At 37.9% G+C, this 13,622-nt stretch overlaps 26 non-coding genes across 26 annotated transcripts; all 26 read right to left on the bottom strand.

Annotated features, from left to right (window-relative positions):
* Positions 1-130: 130 nt before the first annotated feature.
* Positions 131-223, bottom strand: TRNAI-UAU (transfer RNA isoleucine (anticodon UAU)). Its single transcript is given in 2 exon segments — positions 131-166; positions 186-223. It is a non-coding gene; the product is annotated as a tRNA-Ile (tRNA).
* A 439-nt stretch (positions 224-662) lies between these two features.
* TRNAR-CCU (transfer RNA arginine (anticodon CCU)) lies at positions 663-735 on the bottom strand. The gene has a single exon. It is a non-coding gene; the product is annotated as a tRNA-Arg (tRNA).
* A 458-nt stretch (positions 736-1,193) lies between these two features.
* Positions 1,194-1,286, bottom strand: TRNAI-UAU (transfer RNA isoleucine (anticodon UAU)). Its single transcript is given in 2 exon segments — positions 1,194-1,229; positions 1,249-1,286. It is a non-coding gene; the product is annotated as a tRNA-Ile (tRNA).
* Positions 1,287-1,725: 439 nt separating this feature from the next.
* TRNAR-CCU (transfer RNA arginine (anticodon CCU)) lies at positions 1,726-1,798 on the bottom strand. Its single transcript has one exon. It is a non-coding gene; the product is annotated as a tRNA-Arg (tRNA).
* Positions 1,799-2,257: 459 nt separating this feature from the next.
* TRNAI-UAU (transfer RNA isoleucine (anticodon UAU)) lies at positions 2,258-2,350 on the bottom strand. The gene is given in 2 exon segments: positions 2,258-2,293; positions 2,313-2,350. It is a non-coding gene; the product is annotated as a tRNA-Ile (tRNA).
* A 439-nt stretch (positions 2,351-2,789) lies between these two features.
* Positions 2,790-2,862, bottom strand: TRNAR-CCU (transfer RNA arginine (anticodon CCU)). The gene has a single exon. It is a non-coding gene; the product is annotated as a tRNA-Arg (tRNA).
* A 459-nt stretch (positions 2,863-3,321) lies between these two features.
* TRNAI-UAU (transfer RNA isoleucine (anticodon UAU)) lies at positions 3,322-3,414 on the bottom strand. The gene is given in 2 exon segments: positions 3,322-3,357; positions 3,377-3,414. It is a non-coding gene; the product is annotated as a tRNA-Ile (tRNA).
* A 439-nt stretch (positions 3,415-3,853) lies between these two features.
* On the bottom strand, positions 3,854-3,926 carry TRNAR-CCU (transfer RNA arginine (anticodon CCU)). Its single transcript has one exon. It is a non-coding gene; the product is annotated as a tRNA-Arg (tRNA).
* Positions 3,927-4,385: 459 nt separating this feature from the next.
* Positions 4,386-4,478, bottom strand: TRNAI-UAU (transfer RNA isoleucine (anticodon UAU)). The gene is given in 2 exon segments: positions 4,386-4,421; positions 4,441-4,478. It is a non-coding gene; the product is annotated as a tRNA-Ile (tRNA).
* Positions 4,479-4,917: 439 nt separating this feature from the next.
* TRNAR-CCU (transfer RNA arginine (anticodon CCU)) lies at positions 4,918-4,990 on the bottom strand. Its single transcript has one exon. It is a non-coding gene; the product is annotated as a tRNA-Arg (tRNA).
* Positions 4,991-5,449: 459 nt separating this feature from the next.
* Positions 5,450-5,542, bottom strand: TRNAI-UAU (transfer RNA isoleucine (anticodon UAU)). Its single transcript is given in 2 exon segments — positions 5,450-5,485; positions 5,505-5,542. It is a non-coding gene; the product is annotated as a tRNA-Ile (tRNA).
* A 439-nt stretch (positions 5,543-5,981) lies between these two features.
* On the bottom strand, positions 5,982-6,054 carry TRNAR-CCU (transfer RNA arginine (anticodon CCU)). Its single transcript has one exon. It is a non-coding gene; the product is annotated as a tRNA-Arg (tRNA).
* A 459-nt stretch (positions 6,055-6,513) lies between these two features.
* TRNAI-UAU (transfer RNA isoleucine (anticodon UAU)) lies at positions 6,514-6,606 on the bottom strand. Its single transcript is given in 2 exon segments — positions 6,514-6,549; positions 6,569-6,606. It is a non-coding gene; the product is annotated as a tRNA-Ile (tRNA).
* Positions 6,607-7,045: 439 nt separating this feature from the next.
* Positions 7,046-7,118, bottom strand: TRNAR-CCU (transfer RNA arginine (anticodon CCU)). The gene has a single exon. It is a non-coding gene; the product is annotated as a tRNA-Arg (tRNA).
* A 459-nt stretch (positions 7,119-7,577) lies between these two features.
* Positions 7,578-7,670, bottom strand: TRNAI-UAU (transfer RNA isoleucine (anticodon UAU)). The gene is given in 2 exon segments: positions 7,578-7,613; positions 7,633-7,670. It is a non-coding gene; the product is annotated as a tRNA-Ile (tRNA).
* A 439-nt stretch (positions 7,671-8,109) lies between these two features.
* TRNAR-CCU (transfer RNA arginine (anticodon CCU)) lies at positions 8,110-8,182 on the bottom strand. Its single transcript has one exon. It is a non-coding gene; the product is annotated as a tRNA-Arg (tRNA).
* Positions 8,183-8,641: 459 nt separating this feature from the next.
* On the bottom strand, positions 8,642-8,734 carry TRNAI-UAU (transfer RNA isoleucine (anticodon UAU)). Its single transcript is given in 2 exon segments — positions 8,642-8,677; positions 8,697-8,734. It is a non-coding gene; the product is annotated as a tRNA-Ile (tRNA).
* Positions 8,735-9,173: 439 nt separating this feature from the next.
* TRNAR-CCU (transfer RNA arginine (anticodon CCU)) lies at positions 9,174-9,246 on the bottom strand. Its single transcript has one exon. It is a non-coding gene; the product is annotated as a tRNA-Arg (tRNA).
* Positions 9,247-9,705: 459 nt separating this feature from the next.
* TRNAI-UAU (transfer RNA isoleucine (anticodon UAU)) lies at positions 9,706-9,798 on the bottom strand. Its single transcript is given in 2 exon segments — positions 9,706-9,741; positions 9,761-9,798. It is a non-coding gene; the product is annotated as a tRNA-Ile (tRNA).
* Positions 9,799-10,237: 439 nt separating this feature from the next.
* Positions 10,238-10,310, bottom strand: TRNAR-CCU (transfer RNA arginine (anticodon CCU)). The gene has a single exon. It is a non-coding gene; the product is annotated as a tRNA-Arg (tRNA).
* A 459-nt stretch (positions 10,311-10,769) lies between these two features.
* On the bottom strand, positions 10,770-10,862 carry TRNAI-UAU (transfer RNA isoleucine (anticodon UAU)). The gene is given in 2 exon segments: positions 10,770-10,805; positions 10,825-10,862. It is a non-coding gene; the product is annotated as a tRNA-Ile (tRNA).
* Positions 10,863-11,301: 439 nt separating this feature from the next.
* TRNAR-CCU (transfer RNA arginine (anticodon CCU)) lies at positions 11,302-11,374 on the bottom strand. The gene has a single exon. It is a non-coding gene; the product is annotated as a tRNA-Arg (tRNA).
* Positions 11,375-11,833: 459 nt separating this feature from the next.
* Positions 11,834-11,926, bottom strand: TRNAI-UAU (transfer RNA isoleucine (anticodon UAU)). The gene is given in 2 exon segments: positions 11,834-11,869; positions 11,889-11,926. It is a non-coding gene; the product is annotated as a tRNA-Ile (tRNA).
* Positions 11,927-12,364: 438 nt separating this feature from the next.
* TRNAR-CCU (transfer RNA arginine (anticodon CCU)) lies at positions 12,365-12,437 on the bottom strand. Its single transcript has one exon. It is a non-coding gene; the product is annotated as a tRNA-Arg (tRNA).
* A 459-nt stretch (positions 12,438-12,896) lies between these two features.
* On the bottom strand, positions 12,897-12,989 carry TRNAI-UAU (transfer RNA isoleucine (anticodon UAU)). The gene is given in 2 exon segments: positions 12,897-12,932; positions 12,952-12,989. It is a non-coding gene; the product is annotated as a tRNA-Ile (tRNA).
* A 439-nt stretch (positions 12,990-13,428) lies between these two features.
* Positions 13,429-13,501, bottom strand: TRNAR-CCU (transfer RNA arginine (anticodon CCU)). The gene has a single exon. It is a non-coding gene; the product is annotated as a tRNA-Arg (tRNA).
* Between the last annotated feature and the right edge of the window lie 121 nt (positions 13,502-13,622).

Here is a 13,622-nt window from a genome sequence, read left to right as displayed (position 1 = left end):
AACAAGAAACCATAAAAAGTAAATATCTCTCGGAAACTTCCTTCTCAATCGTGCAAGTAGATCATGATGGAACTCGAGAAACTTTGGCTAACGCATTTGTTCAAAATAACAAAGGAAGACAAGAAAAGTCTGCTCCAGGTGAGGCTTGAACTCACAACCTCGGCATAGCTCATCAGTTACTGCTTTATAAGTACCGCGCGCTGACCGATTGCGCCACTGGAGCAGCTGCTGGGCTGCAGCATTGCATATATGAAAAAAAAACAATCAGAAATTTAAAATGAAAAATTTGCTCCGAAATGTAACTATTTGATAAAACAGGATTTGTGTTGTTGCTTTTTCCACAGTTTGAAAATACATTTTTTACCAGATCACAATCTTTATGAAGAATCAATTGAGACATTTATCACACTGGCCAATGGGCATTTTTAAACTGAAACATCCTGTTGCTTCAGGAAGTGCACATGTGCATTGGCTGGGATGAACACACGCTCTGTTGCTATATTTTATATGCTGTATTTGTAATATCGTATTTTATTATTTAGCATGGTCACACTTCTTTCAATTAAAAGTAGCAATCTTTCTTTTTTGGAGAATTTTGCAAGATCAAATTCAAACTGGTAGAAAGATTAGACAGACCATGCGATGTTTCAGAGATAAGCAAACACCCCAGATGGGACTTGAACCCACAATCCCTGGCTTAGGAGGCCAGTGCCTTATCCATTAGGCCACTGGGGCTTCTCAAGGTAGTTCATGCCGTGGGTTCTATTTTCTGTAGCAGGCAATTATCCGTTTTAATTGCATTTTCAAAAATGGTCTTGTAAGTTTGTACTCCAACTTGAAAACAACCATAACCACGTGCTTCTTTCTTTTCTGCTGAGAGCCAAGGCTTCCTTTGTCATGTCCTTTTCATCATGTAGTCACTCCACATTATTGATGCCAATGAAGGAAATAATATTTGGCTCCCAGAAGCCTTAAAAAACAATTTATCTTTTGCATTTCCCTTTACAATATGGTACTAGATCATGGTAAAACTGGTGAGACTTTTGTAATATACAGCAAATTAAACAAGAAACCATAAAAAGTAAATATCTCTCGGAAACTTCCTTCTCAATCGTGCAAGTAGATCATGATGGAACTCGAGAAACTTTGGCTAACGCATTTGTTCAAAATAACAAAGGAAGACAAGAAAAGTCTGCTCCAGGTAAGGCTTGAACTCACAACCTCGGCATAGCTCATCAGTTACTGCTTTATAAGTACCGCGCGCTGACCGATTGCGCCACTGGAGCAGCTGCTGGGCTGCAGCATTGCATATATGAAAAAAAAACAATCAGAAATTTAAAATGAAAAATTTGCTCCGAAATGTAACTATTTGATAAAACAGGATTTGTGTTGTTGCTTTTTCCACAGTTTGAAAATACATTTTTTACCAGATCACAATCTTTATGAAGAATCAATTGAGACATTTATCACACTGGCCAATGGGCATTTTTAAACTGAAACATCCTGTTGCTTCAGGAAGTGCACATGTGCATTGGCTGGGATGAACACACGCTCTGTTGCTATATTTTATATGCTGTATTTGTAATATCGTATTTTATTATTTAGCATGGTCACACTTCTTTCAATTAAAAGTAGCAATCTTTCTTTTTTGGAGAATTTTGCAAGATCAAATTCAAACTGGTAGAAAGATTAGACAGACCATGCGCTGTTTCAGAGATAAGCAAACACCCCAGATGGGACTTGAACCCACAATCCCTGGCTTAGGAGGCCAGTGCCTTATCCATTAGGCCACTGGGGCTTCTCAAGGTAGTTCATGCCGTGGGTTCTATTTTCTGTAGCAGGCAATTATCCGTTTTAATTGCATTTTCAAAAATGGTCTTGTAAGTTTGTACTCCAACTTGAAAACAACCATAACCACGTGCTTCTTTCTTTTCTGCTGAGAGCCAAGGCTTCCTTTGTCATGTCCTTTTCATCATGTAGTCACTCCACATTATTGATGCCAATGAAGGAAATAATATTTGGCTCCCAGAAGCCTTAAAAAAACAATTTATCTTTTACATTTCCCTTTACAATATGGTACTAGATCATGGTAAAACTGGTGAGATTTTTGTAATATACAGCAAATTAAACAAGAAACCATAAAAAGTAAATATCTCTCGGAAACTTCCTTCTCAATCGTGCAAGTAGATCATGATGGAACTCGAGAAACTTTGGCTAACGCATTTGTTCAAAATAACAAAGGAAGACAAGAAAAGTCTGCTCCAGGTGAGGCTTGAACTCACAACCTCGGCATAGCTCATCAGTTACTGCTTTATAAGTACCGCGCGCTGACTGATTGCGCCACTGGAGCAGCTGCTGGGCTGCAGCATTGCATATATGAAAAAAAAACAATCAGAAATTTAAAATGAAAAATTTGCTCCGAAATGTAACTATTTGATAAAACAGGATTTGTGTTGTTGCTTTTTCCACAGTTTGAAAATACATTTTTTACCAGATCACAATCTTTATGAAGAATCAATTGAGACATTTATCACACTGGCCAATGGGCATTTTTAAACTGAAACATCCTGTTGCTTCAGGAAGTGCACATGTGCATTGGCTGGGATGAACACACGCTCTGTTGCTATATTTTATATGCTGTATTTGTAATATCGTATTTTATTATTTAGCATGGTCACACTTCTTTCAATTAAAAGTAGCAATCTTTCTTTTTTGGAGAATTTTGCAAGATCAAATTCAAACTGGTAGAAAGATTAGACAGACCATGCGCTGTTTCAGAGATAAGCAAACACCCCAGATGGGACTTGAACCCACAATCCCTGGCTTAGGAGGCCAGTGCCTTATCCATTAGGCCACTGGGGCTTCTCAAGGTAGTTCATGCCGTGGGTTCTATTTTCTGTAGCAGGCAATTATCCGTTTTAATTGCATTTTCAAAAATGGTCTTGTAAGTTTGTACTCCAACTTGAAAACAACCATAACCACGTGCTTCTTTCTTTTCTGCTGAGAGCCAAGGCTTCCTTTGTCATGTCCTTTTCATCATGTAGTCACTCCACATTATTGATGCCAATGAAGGAAATAATATTTGGCTCCCAGAAGCCTTAAAAAAACAATTTATCTTTTGCATTTCCCTTTACAATATGGTACTAGATCATGGTAAAACTGGTGAGACTTTTGTAATATACAGCAAATTAAACAAGAAACCATAAAAAGTAAATATCTCTCGGAAACTTCCTTCTCAATCGTGCAAGTAGATCATGATGGAACTCGAGAAACTTTGGCTAACGCATTTGTTCAAAATAACAAAGGAAGACAAGAAAAGTCTGCTCCAGGTGAGGCTTGAACTCACAACCTCGGCATAGCTCATCAGTTACTGCTTTATAAGTACCGCGCGCTGACCGATTGCGCCACTGGAGCAGGTGCTGGGCTGCAGCATTGCATATATGAAAAAAAAACAATCAGAAATTTAAAATGAAAAATTTGCTCCGAAATGTAACTATTTGATAAAACAGGATTTGTGTTGTTGCTTTTTCCACAGTTTGAAAATACATTTTTTACCAGATCACAATCTTTATGAAGAATCAATTGAGACATTTATCACACTGGCCAATGGGCATTTTTAAACTGAAACATCCTGTTGCTTCAGGAAGTGCACATGTGCATTGGCTGGGATGAACACACGCTCTGTTGCTATATTTTATATGCTGTATTTGTAATATCGTATTTTATTATTTAGCATGGTCACACTTCTTTCAATTAAAAGTAGCAATCTTTCTTTTTTGGAGAATTTTGCAAGATCAAATTCAAACTGGTAGAAAGATTAGACAGACCATGCGCTGTTTCAGAGATAAGCAAACACCCCAGATGGGACTTGAACCCACAATCCCTGGCTTAGGAGGCCAGTGCCTTATCCATTAGGCCACTGGGGCTTCTCAAGGTAGTTCATGCCGTGGGTTCTATTTTCTGTAGCAGGCAATTATCCGTTTTAATTGCATTTTCAAAAATGGTCTTGTAAGTTTGTACTCCAACTTGAAAACAACCATAACCACGTGCTTCTTTCTTTTCTGCTGAGAGCCAAGGCTTCCTTTGTCATGTCCTTTTCATCATGTAGTCACTCCACATTATTGATGCCAATGAAGGAAATAATATTTGGCTCCCAGAAGCCTTAAAAAAACAATTTATCTTTTGCATTTCCCTTTACAATATGGTACTAGATCATGGTAAAACTGGTGAGACTTTTGTAATATACAGCAAATTAAACAAGAAACCATAAAAAGTAAATATCTCTCGGAAACTTCCTTCTCAATCGTGCAAGTAGATCATGATGGAACTCGAGAAACTTTGGCTAACGCATTTGTTCAAAATAACAAAGGAAGACAAGAAAAGTCTGCTCCAGGTGAGGCTTGAACTCACAACCTCGGCATAGCTCATCAGTTACTGCTTTATAAGTACCGCGCGCTGACCGATTGCGCCACTGGAGCAGCTGCTGGGCTGCAGCATTGCATATATGAAAAAAAAACAATCAGAAATTTAAAATGAAAAATTTGCTCCGAAATGTAACTATTTGATAAAACAGGATTTGTGTTGTTGCTTTTTCCACAGTTTGAAAATACATTTTTTACCAGATCACAATCTTTATGAAGAATCAATTGAGACATTTATCACACTGGCCAATGGGCATTTTTAAACTGAAACATCCTGTTGCTTCAGGAAGTGCACATGTGCATTGGCTGGGATGAACACACGCTCTGTTGCTATATTTTATATGCTGTATTTGTAATATCGTATTTTATTATTTAGCATGGTCACACTTCTTTCAATTAAAAGTAGCAATCTTTCTTTTTTGGAGAATTTTGCAAGATCAAATTCAAACTGGTAGAAAGATTAGACAGACCATGCGCTGTTTCAGAGATAAGCAAACACCCCAGATGGGACTTGAACCCACAATCCCTGGCTTAGGAGGCCAGTGCCTTATCCATTAGGCCACTGGGGCTTCTCAAGGTAGTTCATGCCGTGGGTTCTATTTTCTGTAGCAGGCAATTATCCGTTTTAATTGCATTTTCAAAAATGGTCTTGTAAGTTTGTACTCCAACTTGAAAACAACCATAACCACGTGCTTCTTTCTTTTCTGCTGAGAGCCAAGGCTTCCTTTGTCATGTCCTTTTCATCATGTAGTCACTCCACATTATTGATGCCAATGAAGGAAATAATATTTGGCTCCCAGAAGCCTTAAAAAAACAATTTATCTTTTACATTTCCCTTTACAATATGGTACTAGATCATGGTAAAACTGGTGAGACTTTTGTAATATACAGCAAATTAAACAAGAAACCATAAAAAGTAAATATCTCTCGGAAACTTCCTTCTCAATCGTGCAAGTAGATCATGATGGAACTCGAGAAACTTTGGCTAACGCATTTGTTCAAAATAACAAAGGAAGACAAGAAAAGTCTGCTCCAGGTGAGGCTTGAACTCACAACCTCGGCATAGCTCATCAGTTACTGCTTTATAAGTACCGCGCGCTGACCGATTGCGCCACTGGAGCAGCTGCTGGGCTGCAGCATTGCATATATGAAAAAAAAACAATCAGAAATTTAAAATGAAAAATTTGCTCCGAAATGTAACTATTTGATAAAACAGGATTTGTGTTGTTGCTTTTTCCACAGTTTGAAAATACATTTTTTACCAGATCACAATCTTTATGAAGAATCAATTGAGACATTTATCACACTGGCCAATGGGCATTTTTAAACTGAAACATCCTGTTGCTTCAGGAAGTGCACATGTGTATTGGCTGGGATGAACACACGCTCTGTTGCTATATTTTATATGCTGTATTTGTAATATCGTATTTTATTATTTAGCATGGTCACACTTCTTTCAATTAAAAGTAGCAATCTTTCTTTTTTGGAGAATTTTGCAAGATCAAATTCAAACTGGTAGAAAGATTAGACAGACCATGCGCTGTTTCAGAGATAAGCAAACACCCCAGATGGGACTTGAACCCACAATCCCTGGCTTAGGAGGCCAGTGCCTTATCCATTAGGCCACTGGGGCTTCTCAAGGTAGTTCATGCCGTGGGTTCTATTTTCTGTAGCAGGCAATTATCCGTTTTAATTGCATTTTCAAAAATGGTCTTGTAAGTTTGTACTCCAACTTGAAAACAACCATAACCACGTGCTTCTTTCTTTTCTGCTGAGAGCCAGGGCTTCCTTTGTCATGTCCTTTTCATCATGTAGTCACTCCACATTATTGATGCCAATGAAGGAAATAATATTTGGCTCCCAGAAGCCTTAAAAAAACAATTTATCTTTTACATTTCCCTTTACAATATGGTACTAGATCATGGTAAAACTGGTGAGACTTTTGTAATATACAGCAAATTAAACAAGAAACCATAAAAAGTAAATATCTCTCGGAAACTTCCTTCTCAATCGTGCAAGTAGATCATGATGGAACTCGAGAAACTTTGGCTAACGCATTTGTTCAAAATAACAAAGGAAGACAAGAAAAGTCTGCTCCAGGTGAGGCTTGAACTCACAACCTCGGCATAGCTCATCAGTTACTGCTTTATAAGTACCGCGCGCTGACCGATTGCGCCACTGGAGCAGCTGCTGGGCTGCAGCATTGCATATATGAAAAAAAAACAATCAGAAATTTAAAATGAAAAATTTGCTCCGAAATGTAACTATTTGATAAAACAGGATTTGTGTTGTTGCTTTTTCCACAGTTTGAAAATACATTTTTTACCAGATCACAATCTTTATGAAGAATCAATTGAGACATTTATCACACTGGCCAATGGGCATTTTTAAACTGAAACATCCTGTTGCTTCAGGAAGTGCACATGTGTATTGGCTGGGATGAACACACGCTCTGTTGCTATATTTTATATGCTGTATTTGTAATATCGTATTTTATTATTTAGCATGGTCACACTTCTTTCAATTAAAAGTAGCAATCTTTCTTTTTTGGAGAATTTTGCAAGATCAAATTCAAACTGGTAGAAAGATTAGACAGACCATGCGCTGTTTCAGAGATAAGCAAACACCCCAGATGGGACTTGAACCCACAATCCCTGGCTTAGGAGGCCAGTGCCTTACCAATTAGGCCACTGGGGCTTCTCAAGGTAGTTCATGCCGTGGGTTCTATTTTCTGTAGCAGGCAATTATCCGTTTTAATTGCATTTTCAAAAATGGTCTTGTAAGTTTGTACTCCAACTTGAAAACAACCATAACCACGTGCTTCTTTCTTTTCTGCTGAGAGCCAGGGCTTCCTTTGTCATGTCCTTTTCATCATGTAGTCACTCCACATTATTGATGCCAATGAAGGAAATAATATTTGGCTCCCAGAAGCCTTAAAAAAACAATTTATCTTTTACATTTCCCTTTACAATATGGTACTAGATCATGGTAAAACTGGTGAGACTTTTGTAATATACAGCAAATTAAACAAGAAACCATAAAAAGTAAATATCTCTCGGAAACTTCCTTCTCAATCGTGCAAGTAGATCATGATGGAACTCGAGAAACTTTGGCTAACGCATTTGTTCAAAATAACAAAGGAAGACAAGAAAAGTCTGCTCCAGGTGAGGCTTGAACTCACAACCTCAGCATAGCTCATCAGTTACTGCTTTATAAGTACCGCGCGCTGACCGATTGCGCCACTGGAGCAGCTGCTGGGCTGCAGCATTGCATATATGAAAAAAAAACAATCAGAAATTTAAAATGAAAAATTTGCTCCGAAATGTAACTATTTGATAAAACAGGATTTGTGTTGTTGCTTTTTCCACAGTTTGAAAATACATTTTTTACCAGATCACAATCTTTATGAAGAATCAATTGAGACATTTATCACACTGGCCAATGGGCATTTTTAAACTGAAACATCCTGTTGCTTCAGGAAGTGCACATGTGCATTGGCTGGGATGAACACACGCTCTGTTGCTATATTTTATATGCTGTATTTGTAATATCGTATTTTATTATTTAGCATGGTCACACTTCTTTCAATTAAAAGTAGCAATCTTTATTTTTTGGAGAATTTTGCAAGATCAAATTCAAACTGGTAGAAAGATTAGACAGACCATGCGCTGTTTCAGAGATAAGCAAACACCCCAGATGGGACTTGAACCCACAATCCCTGGCTTAGGAGGCCAGTGCCTTATCCATTAGGCCACTGGGGCTTCTCAAGGTAGTTCATGCCGTGGGTTCTATTTTCTGTAGCAGGCAATTATCCGTTTTAATTGCATTTTCAAAAATGGTCTTGTAAGTTTGTACTCCAACTTGAAAACAACCATAACCACGTGCTTCTTTCTTTTCTGCTGAGAGCCAAGGCTTCCTTTGTCATGTCCTTTTCATCATGTAGTCACTCCACATTATTGATGCCAATGAAGGAAATAATATTTGGCTCCCAGAAGCCTTAAAAAAACAATTTATCTTTTACATTTCCCTTTACAATATGGTACTAGATCATGGTAAAACTGGTGAGACTTTTGTAATATACAGCAAATTAAACAAGAAACCATAAAAAGTAAATATCTCTCGGAAACTTCCTTCTCAATCGTGCAAGTAGATCATGATGGAACTCGAGAAACTTTGGCTAACGCATTTGTTCAAAATAACAAAGGAAGACAAGAAAAGTCTGCTCCAGGTGAGGCTTGAACTCACAACCTCGGCATAGCTCATCAGTTACTGCTTTATAAGTACCGCGCGCTGACCGATTGCGCCACTGGAGCAGCTGCTGGGCTGCAGCATTGCATATATGAAAAAAAAACAATCAGAAATTTAAAATGAAAAATTTGCTCCGAAATGTAACTATTTGATAAAACAGGATTTGTGTTGTTGCTTTTTCCACAGTTTGAAAATACATTTTTTACCAGATCACAATCTTTATGAAGAATCAATTGAGACATTTATCACACTGGCCAATGGGCATTTTTAAACTGAAACATCCTGTTGCTTCAGGAAGTGCACATGTGTATTGGCTGGGATGAACACACGCTCTGTTGCTATATTTTATATGCTGTATTTGTAATATCGTATTTTATTATTTAGCATGGTCACACTTCTTTCAATTAAAAGTAGCAATCTTTCTTTTTTGGAGAATTTTGCAAGATCAAATTCAAACTGGTAGAAAGATTAGACAGACCATGCGCTGTTTCAGAGATAAGCAAACACCCCAGATGGGACTTGAACCCACAATCCCTGGCTTAGGAGGCCAGTGCCTTATCCATTAGGCCACTGGGGCTTCTCAAGGTAGTTCATGCCGTGGGTTCTATTTTCTGTAGCAGGCAATTATCCGTTTTAATTGCATTTTCAAAAATGGTCTTGTAAGTTTGTACTCCAACTTGAAAACAACCATAACCACGTGCTTCTTTCTTTTCTGCTGAGAGCCAGGGCTTCCTTTGTCATGTCCTTTTCATCATGTAGTCACTCCACATTATTGATGCCAATGAAGGAAATAATATTTGGCTCCCAGAAGCCTTAAAAAAACAATTTATCTTTTACATTTCCCTTTACAATATGGTACTAGATCATGGTAAAACTGGTGAGACTTTTGTAATATACAGCAAATTAAACAAGAAACCATAAAAAGTAAATATCTCTCGGAAACTTCCTTCTCAATCGTGCAAGTAGATCATGATGGAACTCGAGAAACTTTGGCTAACGCATTTGTTCAAAATAACAAAGGAAGACAAGAAAAGTCTGCTCCAGGTGAGGCTTGAACTCACAACCTCGGCATAGCTCATCAGTTACTGCTTTATAAGTACCGCGCGCTGACCGATTGCGCCACTGGAGCAGCTGCTGGGCTGCAGCATTGCATATATGAAAAAAAAACAATCAGAAATTTAAAATGAAAAATTTGCTCCGAAATGTAACTATTTGATAAAACAGGATTTGTGTTGTTGCTTTTTCCACAGTTTGAAAATACATTTTTTACCAGATCACAATCTTTATGAAGAATCAATTGAGACATTTATCACACTGGCCAATGGGCATTTTTAAACTGAAACATCCTGTTGCTTCAGGAAGTGCACATGTGCATTGGCTGGGATGAACACACGCTCTGTTGCTATATTTTATATGCTGTATTTGTAATATCGTATTTTATTATTTAGCATGGTCACACTTCTTTCAATTAAAAGTAGCAATCTTTCTTTTTTGGAGAATTTTGCAAGATCAAATTCAAACTGGTAGAAAGATTAGACAGACCATGCGCTGTTTCAGAGATAAGCAAACACCCCAGATGGGACTTGAACCCACAATCCCTGGCTTAGGAGGCCAGTGCCTTATCCATTAGGCCACTGGGGCTTCTCAAGGTAGTTCATGCCGTGGGTTCTATTTTCTGTAGCAGGCAATTATCCGTTTTAATTGCATTTTCAAAAATGGTCTTGTAAGTTTGTACTCCAACTTGAAAACAACCATAACCACGTGCTTCTTTCTTTTCTGCTGAGAGCCAGGGCTTCCTTTGTCATGTCCTTTTCATCATGTAGTCACTCCACATTATTGATGCCAATGAAGGAAATAATATTTGGCTCCCAGAAGCCTTAAAAAAACAATTTATCTTTTGCATTTCCCTTTACAATATGGTACTAGATCATGGTAAAACTGGTGAGACTTTTGTAATATACAGCAAATTAAACAAGCAACCATAAAAAGTAAATATCTCTCGGAAACTTCCTTCTCAATCGTGCAAGTAGATCATGATGGAACTCGAGAAACTTTGGCTAACGCATTTGTTCAAAATAACAAAGGAAGACAAGAAAAGTCTGCTCCAGGTGAGGCTTGAACTCACAACCTCGGCATAGCTCATCAGTTACTGCTTTATAAGTACTGCGCGCTGACCGATTGCGCCACTGGAGCAGCTGCTGAGCTGCAGCATTGCATATATGAAAAAAAAACAATCAGAAATTTAAAATGAAAAATTTGCTCCGAAATGTAACTATTTGATAAAACAGGATTTGTGTTGTTGCTTTTTCCACAGTTTGAAAATACATTTTTTACCAGATCACAATCTTTATGAAGAATCAATTGAGACATTTATCACACTGGCCAATGGGCATTTTTAAACTGAAACATCCTGTTGCTTCAGGAAGTGCACATGTGCATTGGCTGGGATGAACACACGCTCTGTTGCTATATTTTATATGCTGTATTTGTAATATCGTATTTTATTATTTAGCATGGTCACACTTCTTTCAATTAAAAGTAGCAATCTTTCTTTTTTGGAGACTTTTGCAAGATCAAATTCAAACTGGTAGAAAGATTAGACAGACCATGCGCTGTTTCAGAGATAAGCAAACACCCCAGATGGGACTTGAACCCACAATCCCTGGCTTAGGAGGCCAGTGCCTTATCCATTAGGCCACTGGGGCTTCTCAAGGTAGTTCATGCCGTGGGTTCTATTTTCTGTAGCAGGCAATTATCCGTTTTAATTGCATTTTCAAAAATGGTCTTGTAAGTTTGTACTCCAACTTGAAAACAACCATAACCACGTGCTTCTTTCTTTTCTGCTGAGAGCCAGGGCTTCCTTTGTCATGTCCTTTTCATCATGTAGTCACTCCACATTATTGATGCCAATGAAGGAAATAATATTTGGCTCCCAGAAGCCTTAAAAAAACAATTTATCTTTTACATTTCCCTTTACAATATGGTACTAGATCATGGTAAAACTGGTGAGACTTTTGTAATATACAGCAAATTAAACAAGAAACCATAAAAAGTAAATATCTCTCGGAAACTTCCTTCTCAATCGTGCAAGTAGATCATGATGGAACTCGAGAAACTTTGGCTAACGCATTTGTTCAAAATAACAAAGGAAGACAAGAAAAGTCTGCTCCAGGTGAGGCTTGAACTCACAACCTCGGCATAGCTCATCAGTTACTGCTTTATAAGTACCGCGCGCTGACCGATTGCGCCACTGGAGCAGCTGCTGGGCTGCAGCATTGCATATATGAAAAAAAACAATCAGAAATTTAAAATGAAAAATTTGCTCCGAAATGTAACTATTTGATAAAACAGGATTTGTGTTGTTGCTTTTTCCACAGTTTGAAAATACATTTTTTACCAGATCACAATCTTTATGAAGAATCAATTGAGACATTTATCACACTGGCCAATGGGCATTTTTAAACTGAAACATCCTGTTGCTTCAGGAAGTGCACATGTGCATTGGCTGGGATGAACACACGCTCTGTTGCTATATTTTATATGCTGTATTTGTAATATCGTATTTTATTATTTAGCATGGTCACACTTCTTTCAATTAAAAGTCGCAATCTTTCTTTTTTGGAGAATTTTGCAAGCTCAAATTCAAACTGGTAGAAAGATTAGACAGACCATGCGCTGTTTCAGAGATAAGCAAACACCCCAGATGGGACTTGAACCCACAATCCCTGGCTTAGGAGGCCAGTGCCTTATCCATTAGGCCACTGGGGCTTCTCAAGGTAGTTCATGCCGTGGGTTCTATTTTCTGTAGCAGGCAATTATCCGTTTTAATTGCATTTTCAAAAATGGTCTTGTAAGTTTGTACTCCAACTTGAAAACAACCATAACCACGTGCTTCTTTCTTTTCTGCTGAGAGCCAAGGCTTCCTTTGTCATGTCCTTTTCATCATGTAGTCACTCCACATTATTGATGCCAATGAAGGAAATAATATTTGGCTCCCAGAAGCCTTAAAAAAACAATTTATCTTTTACATTTCCCTTTACAATATGGTACTAGATCATGGTAAAACTGGTGAGACTTTTGTAATATACAGCAAATTAAACAAGAAACCATAAAAAGTAAATATCTCTCGGAAACTTCCTTCTCAATCGTGCAAGTAGATCATGATGGAACTCGAGAAACTTTGGCTAACGCATTTGTTCAAAATAACAAAGGAAGACAAGAAAAGTCTGCTCCAGGTGAGGCTTGAACTCACAACCTCGGCATAGCTCATCAGTTACTGCTTTATAAGTACCGCGCGCTGACCGATTGCGCCACTGGAGTAGCTGCTGGGCTAAAGCATTGCATATATGAAAAAAAAACAATCAGAAATTTAAAATGAAAAATTTGCTCCGAAATGTAACTATTTGATAAAACAGGATTTGTGTTGTTGCTTTTTCCACAGTTTGAAAATACATTTTTTACCAGATCACAATCTTTATGAAGAATCAATTGAGACATTTATCACACTGGCCAATGGGCATTTTTAAACTGAAACATCCTGTTGCTTCAGGAAGTGCACATGTGCATTGGCTGGGATGAACACACGCTCTGTTGCTATATTTTATATGCTGTATTTGTAATATCGTATTTTATTATTTAGCATGGTCACACTTCTTTCAATTAAAAGTAGCAATCTTTCTTTTTTGGAGAATTTTGCAAGATCAAATTCAAACTGGTAGAAAGATTAGACAGACCATGCGCTGTTTCAGAGATAAGCAAACACCCCAGATGGGACTTGAACCCACAATCCCTGGCTTAGGAGGCCAGTGCCTTATCCATTAGGCCACTGGGGCTTCTCAAGGTAGTTCATGCCGTGGGTTCTATTTTCTGTAGCAGGCAATTATCCGTTTTAATTGCATTTTCAAAAATGGTCTTGTAAGTTTGTACTCCAACTTGAAAACAACCATAACCACG

Source organism: Anomaloglossus baeobatrachus, chromosome 4 (genome assembly GCF_048569485.1).
Source record: "Anomaloglossus baeobatrachus isolate aAnoBae1 chromosome 4, aAnoBae1.hap1, whole genome shotgun sequence".
Taxonomy (NCBI): domain Eukaryota; kingdom Metazoa; phylum Chordata; class Amphibia; order Anura; family Aromobatidae; genus Anomaloglossus; species Anomaloglossus baeobatrachus.
The sequence above is the reverse complement of the archived record's forward strand: the minus strand, read 5'-3'. Positions and strand labels throughout refer to the sequence as shown.